Genomic DNA, 15,435 nt, shown 5'->3' on the forward strand with positions numbered 1-15,435 from the left:
AAACCCTACATTTCAGCAGGATGATGGACGACCGCATGTTGCAGGTCCTGTTCGGGCCTTTCTGCATACAGAAAATGTTCGACTGCTGCCATGGCCAGCACATTCTCCAGGTCTCTCACCAACTGAAAACGTCTGTTCAATGGTGGCAGAGCAACTGGCTCGTCACAATACGCCAGTCACTATTCTTGGTGAACTGTGGTATCGTGTTGAAACTGCATGGGCGGCTGTACCTGTACACGCCATCCAAGTTCTGTTTGACTCAGTGCCCAGGCGTATCAAGGCCGTTATTACGGCCAGAGGTGGTTGTTGTGGGTACTGATTTCTCAGGATCTATGCATCCAAATTGCGTGAAAATGTAATCACATGTCAGTTCTAGTATAATATATTTGTCCAATGAATACCCGTTTATCATCTGCATTTCTTCTTGGTGTAGCAGTTTTAATGGCAAGTAGTGTATTTGAAATTCAAACTTTCCGATTGAGACCTCATCCGAAAGGACTTGAATTTCACCCATGGAACACGGTTGAGGAATGTGGTATACGGGTGGTGGGGCACGAGCACTTTTTGCTGCAGTGTACAACATCTAAGACGCTAATACGATCCAGTAGGCATAAGTCGTGCCTCTAAGGTCGTCCAACATCAGTCCTCTGGTCTTTTCAGACCTGGGGTCATATTAAATGTGAAGTGCGGAGCATTCCCTTTGATACGGTGGAAGAAACTAAACAGCGAGTTGTACTGTCTTGTCAAGCTTCATGGGTTGATCCAGAGGTGTCTGAAAGATTCGTAATTCACTGCAGAGGCGGAGTGCTGTATTGCATGACACGTGGAACATTTATAACAGGTGCCATTGTGTAGTAAATTTTAAAATGTGACGTACTGAAATAATATTGTATCTCTTGTTACACTAGGCCATAGATGAAATGTCATCCAGTTAGATGGCGACTTTATCTAAAATTTTACATTTCAGATACATTTGTACTGAATTCATACGGAAGTCACTGACGGCTCTTAACCATACCTTGTAGTAACCTCACAAACGGCTCGTCTGCGGACTCACATTTACTGGAGCGTTTTTGTTATCGTGCACTCATATCAGGTTTTTTATTTATTACCAGCTAATTCCCTGCATGGGTTGCAAAGCCTCTTTCAACTGTTTTGTAATTTATTGCAAGTAGATAACATAAGCGAAGCAGACCCTTGCATACCATGTGTTTTCAGATACAGAGATATGTAAACAGCCAGAATACGGTGCTGCGGTCGGCAACGACTGTATAAGACAACAAGTGTCCAGCGCAGTTGTTAAGATTGGTTACTACTGCTACAATGGCAGGTTATCGAGATTTAAGTGAGTTTGAACGTGGTGTTAAAGTCGGCGCTCGAGCGTTAGGACACATCACCGAGGTAGCGATGAAGTGGCGATTTTCCCGTACGACCATTTCACTAATCATCATCGGTATGAGCTTTCGGAGCTGAAGGCCCACTCCTATACCTTCGATGACTGCACGACACAAAGCTTTACGCGTCGCCTGGGCCCGTCAGCACCGGCACTGGACTGTTGATGACTGGAAACATGTTGCCTTGTCGGACGGGTCTCGTTGTAAATTTTATCGATCGGATGGACGTGTATGGGTATGGAGACAACGTCATGAATCCATGGACCCTGCATGTCAGCAGCGGACTGTTCAAGCTGGTGGAGGCTCTGTAATGGTGTGGGGCAGCTGGAGTGATATGGGACCCCTGATACGTCTAGATACGAGTCTGAGAGGTGACACGTACGTAAGCATTCTGTCTGATCACATGCATCCATTCATGTCCATTGTGAATTCCGACGGACTTGAGCAATTACAGCAGGGCAGTGCGACACCTCACACGTCCAGAATTGCTACAGGTTGGCTCCAGGAACACTCTTCTGAGTTTAAACATTTCCGCTGGCTCCAAACTCCCCAGACAAGAACATTATTGAGCATATCTGGGGTGCCTTGCAACGTGCTGTTCAGAAGAAATCTCCACCCCCTCGTACTCTTATGGCTTTATAGACAGCCCTGCAGGATTCATGGTGTCAGTTCCCTCCAGAACTACTTCAGACATTAGTCGAGACCACACCACATCATGTAGTGGCACTTCTGTGTGTTCGCGGGGGCCCTATACGATATTAGGCAGGTGTACCAGTTTCTTTGGCTCTTCAGTGTATGTGAATACGTTTATTACAGTGCTTAGAAATATACAGCATTTTTCGTCTTTCTGTCTTGGCATACCATTGTGCAATATTATACGGTTCCATTTCCGTGTCAAGAGACACAAACATGTGTTAACTTATTACAGCACAACTCGCGACGGAGCAGTTGCATTGATGTGCCGCTTGGACTAGAAGCAGCTTATTGACCAAGGTCAAAGATATTGTGCCTACGCAAGCCTGCATGGTTGCCACATCTTGCCAAGGCAATCAGTCTCATTACTTTACTGTCACACCTCGTATGTTTGAATGCGGTGTACTCGCCAGTCAACGTTATAGTGACACTGCATTCCTGCTCCATGTGCAACTTTTCAGGGGTGCATTCGACTCTAACTTCATTTTTATGGATGACAGTGCACGATCGCATCCAACACCGCAGGGGAAGAGCTCTTGGAACCAGAGGATATTCGGCGAATGGACTATTCTATCCGCATCCCGACTTAATTGCCATCCAACACGTGTGGGATGCGTTGGAGGGACGTGTTGCAGTACGTCCACATGCACCAAGGATCATCCAGCAACTGCCAACAGTGCTGGTGGAGGAATGGAACGCCTACCACAAGAAGTCCTTACAGAACTGACAACCAGCTTGCGAACACATTGCAGGGCATGCATTGCCATCCACGGTGCTCGCACACTCTTTTAAGAACTATATCCCGATGTGTAATGTCCAGAGGACCATTATTAGTCTCGGTGACTTCAGTGCAATTCTTGCCATTTTCGTTCGTTTCATTGAGTATCTCTTTCAGTTACCTTTGTTAGTGTACTGTAGCAGTTCTTTCTATGTATGGTCCAAGTTTCATCGAACTGTTACCTGGAAGTGATACATCATGCGAAAGTTACTTTCCTCCTTAAGTTTTGCACACCACAGTATATTCTACATAAAGACGTACAGTATATACGTCCATTCTAAAGGGGAAAAAAATGTAAAGTTCGCTATGACGCAAGACACCAATGATTTGGAAGTGGACATAGAGATAGGTTATAATATCACAAGTAGTTCATTATAGTAGAATGCCTGAGTGGTAGTTGTTGATGGAAAACTTGCAGTTCATTCTGCTTATTCCATATGACTCCTTGCGGTATGTGGCGGAGGGTGTTTCACTCTTCTCCCTTCCCTAACCTCTTCCCTCAACCATCTTTCTTCCCAGTTTCATTCGCAAATGGTGCAATGGAAGAACGATTATATCGATAAGCCGCCTTCTGACATAAAATTTCTCCGATTTCACTGACACGGTAATTAAAAAAAAATGGCTTTGAGCACTATGGGACTTAACATCTGAGGTCATCGCTCCTCTAAAACTTAGAACTACTTAAACCTAACTAACGTAAGGACAACATACACATCCATGCCCGAGGCAGGATTCGAACCTGCGACCATAGGGGTCGCGCGGTTCCAGACTGAAGCGGCTAGAACCGCTCGGACACCACGGCCGGCGACACGGTAATTTCTCGGGTATTACATTACAATGTACATTCTCGGAACTTTGACTGTAAACTTCACCATGTTTCTCAACGCATCTCTTATAACGTCGGCCACTGGATTTTGACGAGAATGTTCTGACGCTCTTGCGCTTACTAAACGAATCCTCGATGAAACAAGGCGTCCTTTTTTGGACTTTCTCTATTTCCGCTATTAATTCTACATGGTAAGACTCACAGACTGAGGACTGGTACTCAGTATCAAGATGCTAGGGATACACACGGACGAAAGGTGAAGGATTTTTGTGAGAATGACGAAGGAGGACTACTCACTTATCAGCAAGGGTCTTCAACTAGAAATATCCGTAAGGTAAAGTAGAAGGGTCCTTGTCCCTCTGAAGACCTATTCTAAGTTCGTTTCCGCGAGCTAACTGGATATCGCTCTTTTTTACAATCCAGATTTGCGGCCTATCTGTTACGCCCACTATTTAAACAAGCATGTAGTGCATTCTCTTTCCTTGTATAGGCTCATTGTCCTTTAACAGTACAACATGGTGCGGATTCTGTGACGCTGAGCAATCTTACAGTGCCCATTCGACGACCATTTAATTAATCTCTTTCGCTGAGAAATTACAAACTTTTTATTGAACAAAAGACTTCACTTACCTTAACAGAACCCACGTAATTATTCTAATCCATAGTTTCAGGTTGACTAACAACAATTATCACCCGCTGACTGTGTGGTCGTCAGTTATTACATTATCGTGGTACATACTGTGCATAACTTTTTATCTCTCTAGATTTAGAACCATTTGGGAATCTATTCACTAGGCCGAAATCATACGATATCGTTGGATTAAGTGAAAATACTTTTTCTCAGATGTAAGCACGGTATTTGTGAAATATTAAATGTTTGAGGCTACAGCTTGTACTAGCTACCAAATCGGAAAGAAGTGCTATCCAAAAGTTAGACGTTTTCGAGAAATCTCCAAAATTTAAATTTTGCGCACTGATGCGTTTGACAGCACTGGTTAGACGCCCTATAAACCGTTCATCAATAATAATATTGTAGTAAGGTTTCCAGTCAGCCCGCCCGGTTAGCCGTGCTGTCTAACGCACTGCTTTCTTGGCGGGAAGGCGTGCCGGTCCCCGGCACGAATCCGCTCGGCGGATTAGTGTCGAGGTCCGGTGTGCCGGCCAGTCTGTGGATGGTTTTTAAGGCGGTTTTCCATCTGCTTCGGCGAATGCGGTCTCGTTCCTGTTATTCCGCCTCAGTTACACAGTGTCGGCGATTGCTGCGCAAACTCTTTCTCCACTTACGCGCACACCATCATTACTCTAAAACGCAAACATTGGGGTTACACTCGTCTGGTGTGAGACGTTCCCGGGGGATCCACTGGGGACCGAACCGCACAATAAGGGTTCGGTGTGGGGCGGCGGTGGGGTTAGTGGAGTACTGTAGCCTGTTGTGGAGTTGTGAACCACTGAGGGCTACGGCAGGGACGATGTTTCTCCGTCGTTCCTAGGTCCCCCGTTCCATACAATACAATAGAATACAAGGTTACCCGTTCAAAAATGGTTGAAATGCCTCTGAGCACTATGGGACTTAACTGCTGAGGTCATCAGTCCCCTAGAACTTAGAACTACTTAAACCTAACTAACCTAACGACGTCACACACATCCATGCCCAAGGAAGGATTCGAACCTGCGACCGTAGCGGTCGCGTGGTTCCAGACTGTAGCGTCTAGAACCGCTCGGCCACTGCGGCCGGCTAAGGTCACCCGTCTGAGTCGGTGGATGGATGGATATATATTTGAAGAACATGTTACTGCTGTCATGTTTCGGCTACTATACGGCTGGTTGGCTGTTAGGCTATTAAGAACAGTGGACCAGTATAAAATTTTGTTTTAAAATTCAGAAACTCAAGATATATTAAGGCGATTGTCTGCTTAAAGCGTTGCAGGTCAGGCATAAACTTAGTCTGGTACAAGCCAGGTATTCACAAAATCGCAGAAACTCTGGAAGACGTGTCTGCACTCCCAAGCGTACAATTTTGAAATGGAAATTTGTGGTAAGTTCCTATGGGACCAAACTGCTAAGGTCATCTGTCCCTAGGCTTACACAGTACTTAATCTGACTTAAACTAACTTACGCTAAGGACAACACACACACCCAAGCCCGAGGGAGGGCTCGAACCTCCGATGGGAAAGCCGCGCGAAACTTGGCAAGGCGCCTGAGACCACGCGGCTGCCCCGCGCGGCGCACAATTTTGAAGACGGAACGATGTATACAGATACGGCTTAGCGGTTGATGTTAATACATTTCGGTAACTGGATGTCAGCTTGAGAGTAAAATGAACAATAATGACTTATAACTTTTTTTAGGTGTAGCAATGCAAACATCAGACGAAAGGAATGGAATGTTGTCGTTGTTGTCGTCTTTTTCATGGCCTTCAGTGCGACGACTGGTTTGATGTGGCTTTTCAGGCTAATGTATTCTGTGCAAGACTTTCAAATCCGCAGAATTACCACAATCTACATCAATTTGAACCTCGTTACTGTAATCGAGCGTTGGTCTCTATATGTGACTTGCATCCTTCACACCTCTTTCCATTGCCAAATTGCTGATCTCTTTTTTTGTGCCATAAACTTCGTTCCTCCCCATTTCGATTCGTGGCTCGTAATTAGGTAGCAGGCATAAAATACAGAAAGGGAAAGGTTATTTACAACTTGTACGAAAATCAAACTGCAGTTATAACAGTCGAAGAACATGGAAGGGAAGAAGTGGTTGAGAAGAAAGTGAGACAGGGCTGTAGCCTATACCCTATGTTATTGAATCTTAGCATTGACCAAGCAGTAAAGGAAACCAAGGAGAAATATGAAGAGAGCCTTAAAGCTCAAAAATGGAAATAAAAATTTTGAGTTTTGTCGGAAAGGACTTGGAAGGCATTTGCACGAAATGGATAGTGTCTCGGAAAGACGTTATAAAATGAACACCCACTGAAGTAAAATAAAGACAGTCGAATTTAGTCGAATTAAGGGAATTAGCTTATAAAATGAGAAACTCAAAGTGATAGATGAGTTTGGTATTTGGGCAACAAAATAACTGACAACGGCCGAAGCAGAGCGGATATAAAATACAAACTGGCTGCAACGGCAAAGGAATTTATGAAAAATACGAGATTCTTAACATCTAATACAAAGTTAAGACTTAGGAATTTTTTTCTGGAGGTGTTTGTCTGCAATATAGCCTAGTACGGAAGTGAAATATGGAAGATAAGCAGCTGCGACAAGAAGAGAATAGAAGCTTTTGAAATATGGAGTCACAGAGAACTGTTGATAGGACACATCCTGAGACAAGAAGGAACCTCTAATTTGCAAGTATGAGGGGTAAAAACTATAGAAGGAGACCAACAGATGAATATAGTAAGCAGAATCAGATAGATGCAGGCTGCAGTAGTTATGCTGAAATAGAGATGCTTAAACAGGGCAGAGGAGAGTGGAGGGCTGAGTCAGACCAGTCTTCAGGCTGAAAACCACAACAAAAATCTCTTGAGCAGTTATCCTATTTATCCATCTAACACTTCAGCATTTTGCTATAGCACCACATTTAAAAAGCTTCTATTATCTTCTTGCGTGAACTGTTTAACGTCCACATTTTCCTTCTGTACAACGCTGTAAGCAACACACATCCCGTCAAAAAATAAATTTGTATTAGGTGTTAACAAATTTCTCTGTTTCAGAAAAGTTTTCCTCGCAGTTGCCAGTCTGATTTGTATATCCTCTTTACTTCTCCCACTGTCAGTTACGTGGTTTGGTCAAAAATATGGCGACACCACGAGAGATGGATGCATGAAGATAAATGTACATTCTAGCCGAGGCTGCAGGCTGTGCTGTTGTATTTGACGAGTAACGGATCTGTGTAATGTTCTCAAATGGGCTCTGAGCACTATGGGACTTAACTTCTGAGGTCATTAGTCCCCTAGAACTTAGAACTACTTAAACCTAACTAACCTAAGGACATCACACACATCCATGCTCGAGGCAGTATTCGAATCTGCGACCGTAGCGGTCGCGCGGTTCCAGACTGTAGCGCCTAGAACCGCTCGTCCACCAGGGCCGGCTAATGTTCTCAATACATTGCAAGTGTCAGCCGTACTCATAACAATGTTTTGTGTAGGTGTGAGTGCATTACGTCGTAGCTGAGTGACTTCGGACGTGGGTAAATTGTTGGTGTTCTTATTGTGGGCGCTTCCGTAAGCAAGGTAGCCAAAATGTCTGGTGTTTCAAGAGGCATCAAATCGAAGATTTAGACCGCATACAGGCTGAAAAGCATGCGTTAGTTCACAAAGTGGACTATAGTATGTGGTGAGTATCGTTACAAGCGGTCATAAATAAGGATTGTGACGTAAAATAAAGAGGACAACAGCTACAAAAATTACAGCAGAACTGAACGTCACATTTCCGAACCCTCTCAGCACCAAAATAAAATGTTCAAATGTTGTGAATTCCTAAGGGACCAAACTGCTTAGATCATAGGTCCCTAGACTTACACACTACGTAAACTAACTTAAACTATATGAAGATAGTATCTGTTCCCGAAAGAACAGATACCATTGATGGCCGTGCAGCTTCTACAGAATGAAATGGTAATTAAATCGAAACCCTTAGCTGCCGACAGGTGTTGATATACATCAAAGGGGACAATTGAAAATGTGTGCCCCGACCGGGACTCGAACCCGGGATCTCCTGCTTACATGGCAGACACTCTATCCATCTGAGCCACCGAGGGCACAGAGGATAGTGCGATGTGTATCAACACCTGTCGGCAGCTAAGGGTTTCGATTTAACTATCATTTCATTCTAGAGAAGCAGCACGGTCATCTATGGTATCCGCTCTTTCGGGAACAGATACTATCTTCATATAGTTAAAGGCTACCTGGCCATTGACCTTCTTCTGTGCGAATGCACACACTTTGCCCGAACTCTTACGGGATTCGGCAGCTTAGTCTGCCGCGAATAATGAGTGAATGGACAAATATCTATAAGGAGCATTACCACTGTAGGTTGTGGACAGTTGGGAATGTGAGTCTCTCGGGAAGCGAGCAAGGAATAAGTCCCTGCAGTCGCACTATCCTCTGTGCCCTCGGTGGCTCAGATGGATAGAGTGTGTGCTATGTAAGTAGGAGATCCCGGGTTCGAGTACCGGTCGGGGCACACATTTTCAACTGTCCCCATTCATGTATATCAACACCTGCCGGCAGCTAAGGTTTCGATTTAATTATCATTGGGCCGGCCGGGGTGGCCGAGCGGTTCTAGGCGCTACAATCTGGAACCGCGCGACCGCTACGGTCGCAGGTTCGAATCCTGCCTCGGGCATGGATGTGTGTGATGTCCTTAGGTTAGTTAGTTTTAGTAGTTCTAAGTTCTAGGGGGACTGATGACCTCAGAAGTTAAGTCCCATAGTGCTCTGAGCCATTTGAACCACTTGAATAATTATCATTTAACTTAAACTAACTTATGCTAAGAACAATACACACACCCATGCCTGAGGGAGGCCTCTAACCTCCGGCGGGACGGGCCGCGCAGTCCGTGACATGGCGCCTCACACCGCACGGCCACTTCGCGCGGCACCAAAATAACGCGAAGGGAGCTCTATGAACGCGTTGTTGCAGGACCAGCTGGAATTCCAACGCCAATCATCAGAGATACGTAACAGAGAAACGTGAAATCGAACCCATAAAACCTGGATCCTGTGGCAATGGGAGAATGTCATTTGGTGGGGTGGGTCTTGTTGCACGTTGTGCACGTTGTCTCCAACTTCTGGCCGAGTTCACGTCGCAAGAGTGAAACATGGTGGCTTTTCGGCGATACTTCAGGCGGCCGTATAATGGTCTTCCATGGGATCCAAGGTTACTCTGCAGAGTGCATTACTACCAAGGATTACGTGACCATTTTGGCCCATCAGGTCCATCCCATGGTACACTGTTTGTTTTCCAGGGGTGATGCTATGTTCCAAGACGAGAGGACCCGTGTTCACACCGCTCGGATCGTCCAGTACTAATTTTGTTAGCACGAGGATGAACTGTTGCATCTCTGCAAGCTATCATAGTCACCAGATCTTAATATTATTGAGCTCTTTGTAGTCTACTTTGAAGAGAAGGGTGTGTGATCGCTGTCCACCTCCATCATCATTAGCTGAACTTCCCGCTATTGTTCAGGGAGGGTGGTATTTGATTCCCTTGAAAACTCTACAGGACCTTTATTTACCCATTCCGAGAAGGCTGGAAGCTTTTTGGGATGCCAATGGTTTTCCTATACCGTATTAGGAATGGTAATTTTTGGTATTCCCATATTTTTGTTCACCCGTTGTACACTGACGGAAAAAAATCTCAACATCAAGAAGTAATTCTGTGACATAAAAGGAAGTTGGTAGGTGTGTTTCTACATCTGAAAAATGATGTCTATTCCAATTTCGCGCCAATCGCGTAAGAGCGGCGCTAGTAGCGCTACTACCAAGGATGAGAATTAGGTTTGCTTTAAAAACAGGCTGTGACGGTCGTGAGCGTAATTGTCTTTGGGACTGGACTTAGTGGGATGATGATGGTCAAGAATACCTTTGAGGCGGCAAAGGCGCTATTATTAACACCTCACTGAGTTTAAACGAGGAAATGTAACAGGACTACGGGAAACTGGAAGTTCCTTCTGCGATATTGCCGAAAGGTTTTAGAGGAATATAGCCACTGTACGAAAACGTACGATCACAAGAAGACTGGGCTCCGGACAGCAACGTGGCACTACCAAGAGGAAAGAACATCGTGTTCGGAGTACGGCTCTGACGCATCGTACTGCAACTGCAGCAGCAATTTGAGTAGCAGTTGGCATCACACTGACGTAACGAACTGTTACTAATCGGATACTTCAAGGACAGTTCCACTGACCCCAAACCAGTAGTGTCAAGCGAAGCCGGCAGCTGTGACCGAGCGGTTCTAGGCGCTTCAGTCCGGAACCGCGCTGCTGCTACGGTCACAGGATCGAATCCTGCCTGAGGCATGGACGTGTGTGATGTCATTAGGTTGGTTAGGTTTAAGTAATTCTAAGTCTAGGGGACTGATGATCTCAGATGTTAAGTCCCATAGTGCTTAGAGCCATTTGAACCAATTGGGGTCAAGCGAGAACTCATTGCAGGGCAGGATGGAGGTCTGTTGTGTTTTCTGATGAAAGCAGTTTCTGCCTTGGTGCAATTGATGGCCATGTGTTGGTTAGAATGAGAACAGTTGAGGGTCCGCAACCAGTCTGTCGGCGTGCTAGGCACACTGAACCTACACCTGGAGTTATGATCTGAGGTGCAATTTCGTACGAAGGCAATCAATTTATTCGACCTGCTGTACTGTCATTCATGAACAGGATTCCAGGGGATGTTTTCCAGCAGAATAGCGCTCGCCCATATACCGCTGTTGTAGCCCAACATGCTCTACAGAGTGTCATCATTTTGCCTTGACCTGCTCGATCCCCATATCTTTCTCCAATCGAGCACATATGGAACGTCATCGGACGACAACTACAGCGTTATTCACAAACAGCATTAACCCCCCCTCTGTTGACCGACCAAGTACAATAGGCATAGAGCTATATCCCACAAACTGACATCCGGCACCTTAACAACACAATGCATGCATGTTTGCTTGCTTACAACATTCTGGCTGTTACATGGGTTGTTAATCCAGCATTTCACAATAGCGATGACTTATCTCGCTCTTACATTAACCTGTAAGCTTTCAGTGTTAGCCGGCCGGGGTGGCCGAGCGGTTCTTGGCGCTACACTCTGGAACCGCGTGACCGCTACGGTCGCAGGTCCGAATCCTGCCTCGGGCATGTATGTGTTTGATGTCCTTAGTTTAGTTTGGTTTAAGTAGTTCTAAGTTCTAGGGGACTGCTCAGAAGCTAAGTCCCATAGTGCTCAGAGCCATTTGAACCATTTTTCAATGTTAATCACTTAAATACACTACTGGTCATTAAAATTGCTAAACCAAGAAGAAATGCAGATGATAAACGGGTATTCATTATACTAGAACTGACATGTGATTACATTTTCACGCAATTTGGGTGCATAGATCCTCAAAAATCAATACCCAGAACAGCCACCTCTGCCCCTAATAACGGCCTTGATACGCCTGGGCATTGAGTCATACAGAGCTTGGATGGCGTGTACAGGTACAGCTGCCCATGCAGCTTCAACACGATACCACAGTTCATCAAGAATAGTGACTGGCGTATTGTGACGAGCCAGTTGCTCGGCCACCATTGACCAGACGTTTTCAGTTGGTGAGAGACCTGGATAATGTGCTGGCCATGGCAGCAGTCGAACATTTTCTGTATGCAGAAAGGCCCGAACAGGACCTGCAACATGCGGTCGTGCATCATCCTGCTGAAATGTAGGGTTTCGCAGGGATCGAATGAAGGGTAGAGCCACGGGGCGTAACACATCTGAAATGTAACGTCCACTGGTCAAAGTGCCGTCAATGCGAACAAGAGATGAACGAGACGTGTAACCAATGGCACCCCATACCATCACGCCGGGTGATACGCCAGTATGGCGATGACGAATACACGCTTCCAATGTGTGTTCACCGCGATGTCGCCAAACACGGATGCACCATCATGATGCTGTAAACAGAACCTGGATTCATATGAAAAAATGACGTTTTGCCATTCGTACACCCAGGTTCGTCGTTGAGTACACCATCGCACGCGCTCCTGACTGTGATGCCCGGTCAAGGGTAACCGCCACCATGGTCTCCGAGCTGATAGTCCATGCCGCTGCAGATTTCGTCGAACTGTTCATGCAGATGGTTGTTGTCTTGCAAACGTCCCCATCAGGGATCGAGACGTGGCTGCACGATCCGTTACAGCCATGCGGGTAAGATGCCTGTCATCTCGACTACTAGTGATACGAGGTTGTTGGGATCCAGCACGGCGTTCCGTATTACCGTCCTAAACCCACCGATTCCATATTCTGCTAACAGTCATTGGATCTCGACCAATGCGAGCAGGGTGTCGCGATACGATAAACCGCAAACGCGATAGGCTACAATCCGACTTTTATCAAAGTCGGAAACGTGATGGTACGCATTTCTCCTCCTTGCAGAAGGCATCACAACAACGTTTCACCAGGCAACGCTGGTCAAGTGCTGTTTGTGTATGAGAAATGGGTTGGAAACTTTCCTCATGTCGGCACGTTGTAGGTGTCGCCACCGGCGCCAGCGTTGTGTGAATGGTCTGAAAAGCTAATCATTTGCATATCACAGTATCTTCTTCCTGTCGGTTAAATTTCGTATCTGTAGCACTTCATCTTCGTGCTGTATGTACTTAGACGAATGTCTTCCCGAAATTTCAGTACTCTACATTAATTATTTTTTGGTGTTGCAACTTTTTTTCATCAGTGTATTTTGCCGCTCAAATAGCGAAACTCATTTACTACTTTTAGTACCCAATTTCCTCATCTGATTCCCTCCACATCGCCTGTTTTAATTCTACTACATTAGATTGTTCATATTTTACTATTGTCAGCCGATCTTCCAAGTCGCGACAGCCTCGCAGTGCGGTGGATGGAGTAGAGACTTGTTAATACTCTGCAGCAGTCACAGGTTACTGGGCGAAGTACAGGTTCGGGGAGCGGAACGTCGGAGTGCGTGGGCGTCGTTGCTGGCAGGTCGTGCGGCTGCTGGCTGGTCTAACGGGCGGGGCCGGCCGGAGACGACGAGCCGGCGCCAGTAACGGGCCACGGCTCCGCGAAACGGGAAACGGGAAGCGGCCGCGCCGACCTCAGCTGTGTGGTGGCCCCGACGAGACGGCTGGCACGAGCGATGTAATGGATGAGACGAGGCTTGGTGGTACATCTCGATTCATAGTTCCCTTTTTCCTCTTCCCGAGCGATGTGGCGGAATGGGCAGGACTCAAGACTCTTTAGATCTATATCTGTAACATCCTAGCGCTGCAGAATTGTGTAACATTTTTTGTGCTCACACATTATGGTTAGTTTTGAGAGCGAAAATCAACAGGCAGTCCGCAGACCCAAAGCGCCGTGGGCAGCGACGCCTGCGTTGACGTCGTGATCCCTGACTTCTGAAGTTCGATATTGTTACTTATTGACCAAAATACGGGCTTGCTTAGTGTCTGACCAGTACTTACTGGCAGCTAGAAGTCAACAAGCCGGTCCAAGATCGACAAATGTAATTTCAGAGGAACTACAAAGGACTGTTACACTGAAGTGACAAAAGTCATGGGATACCTTCTTATCCGTGTCGGACCTCCTTTTGTCCGGCGTGGTACAATCACAGTCTAACGTAACAGTCGCGACACTCACTGCTGTAAAAGTTGTTACCGTGTGACAGATGGAGCGACACTAGCGCTCCAAGCGGCGAATAAGGTGAACATCAGACGCGTCGTAAGCATAATGTTTGTTTTCCATCCATTTCCTAAATACGAAATATTTGAGTTATTTTCTTGCCTCCAAGGGTTTGTGTAGTATCAGAAGGCATATATGTTTCTAAAATGATCCTAAAATAAGCGCAAGTATGGACAAAAACCAAGAATTGAGTGGCAAGCTACAACACATTCGTGAAGAAACACTTGTGACATTGGATAGAATTGCAGCGTACCACGTTCATATCAAAAGAATATAAACACACAGATTCACATGTCAGAAGCACAGACATATACCTCTACATGCAAAAGCGATCGACAGCTCATTTATCGTTCGGTAGGCCTACTGTATTTGCCATTGTCTCCTGTTGCCACAGGTACAACCTTCATCTTTATATTATTCTACGTGGTACAAGCAACTGCGAAATAGTGGGTGAAATACGTTGAAAACAGTATAATGAGCTGATTGCATTACATTTCACGCAAAACCAAGTATTTGAATCATTTTCAAACAAACTGTCAGCGAACAAGGTGATAACAAAATAATGTCATCACACGAAGGAAGAAAAGAAAATTAACTGACTAACAACAGAAGTGAATGAAATACATACCAAACATTATGCTTTTGTAAGACACAAATAACTGCACTTAATCTAACCACTTCATCGTCAAAGCAGGTCTGTGTTGACGATTCACACGAATCTGGCACTGATACATGGAGAGCTGAACTGGCTGCTTCTGTGTCATAGGACTGTTTTACAGCTTTAGATGGATTGCCGAATCTTTGTGGCAGTTTCCTCTTCATCGTCAGTTAAGGTGGCTTATTTGGGATGTCAAACAGTGTGGGTACTGCATTCCACACGAGTTTATTATTGTCTGCGTTCATGAACTAGTTTTGTTCGAAATGTAGCGAACAAAACCTAACATTATTATACAGGTAAACTGGGTCCTTTTTCATAAGGTCTTCTCGTCTGCTATTAACTAGCCATTTTCTGCTCCTAAAACGAAACAGTAATCATTAATACACTTGTAGTTTGCAAGTGAATCCTGACGACACAGTTTAGTAACATGATGGTATATACCTCTCAGGATCCTTAGGAAACCTAAAAAAAAAAAGACAGCTGTTCTGTCTTCTTCTTGTTATTGCTGCACTTTATTGTACTAAATACGCTCCCGCTTGTAAAAACCATTGTAGAAATCAAAATAAACAACCACTATTCGTGTTCACAATCGTGCCGAACTCCAGCTTGGGGCGCTGCTGGCGCGGTAGGCAGAAAAATCGAGGCGAAGTGTCGCGACTGGTATGTTAGACCAAGGGTTCCCAACAAAATTTTCTCGAGGACCCCCTCATCGAGC

At 45.4% G+C, this 15,435-nt stretch overlaps 1 protein-coding gene and 1 non-coding gene across 2 annotated transcripts in view; both read right to left on the bottom strand.

Moving 5' to 3' along the window:
• LOC124550311 overlaps positions 1 to 15,435 on the bottom strand; it is a 68,006-nt gene that overhangs the window by 30,252 nt on the left and 22,319 nt on the right. The gene's annotated exons all lie outside the window — the stretch shown is intronic.
• Trnat-ugu lies at positions 8,373 to 8,447 on the bottom strand. The gene has a single exon. It is a non-coding gene; the product is annotated as a tRNA-Thr (tRNA).

Source organism: Schistocerca americana, chromosome 1 (genome assembly GCF_021461395.2).
Source record: "Schistocerca americana isolate TAMUIC-IGC-003095 chromosome 1, iqSchAmer2.1, whole genome shotgun sequence".
Lineage (NCBI taxonomy): Eukaryota > Metazoa > Arthropoda > Insecta > Orthoptera > Acrididae > Schistocerca > Schistocerca americana.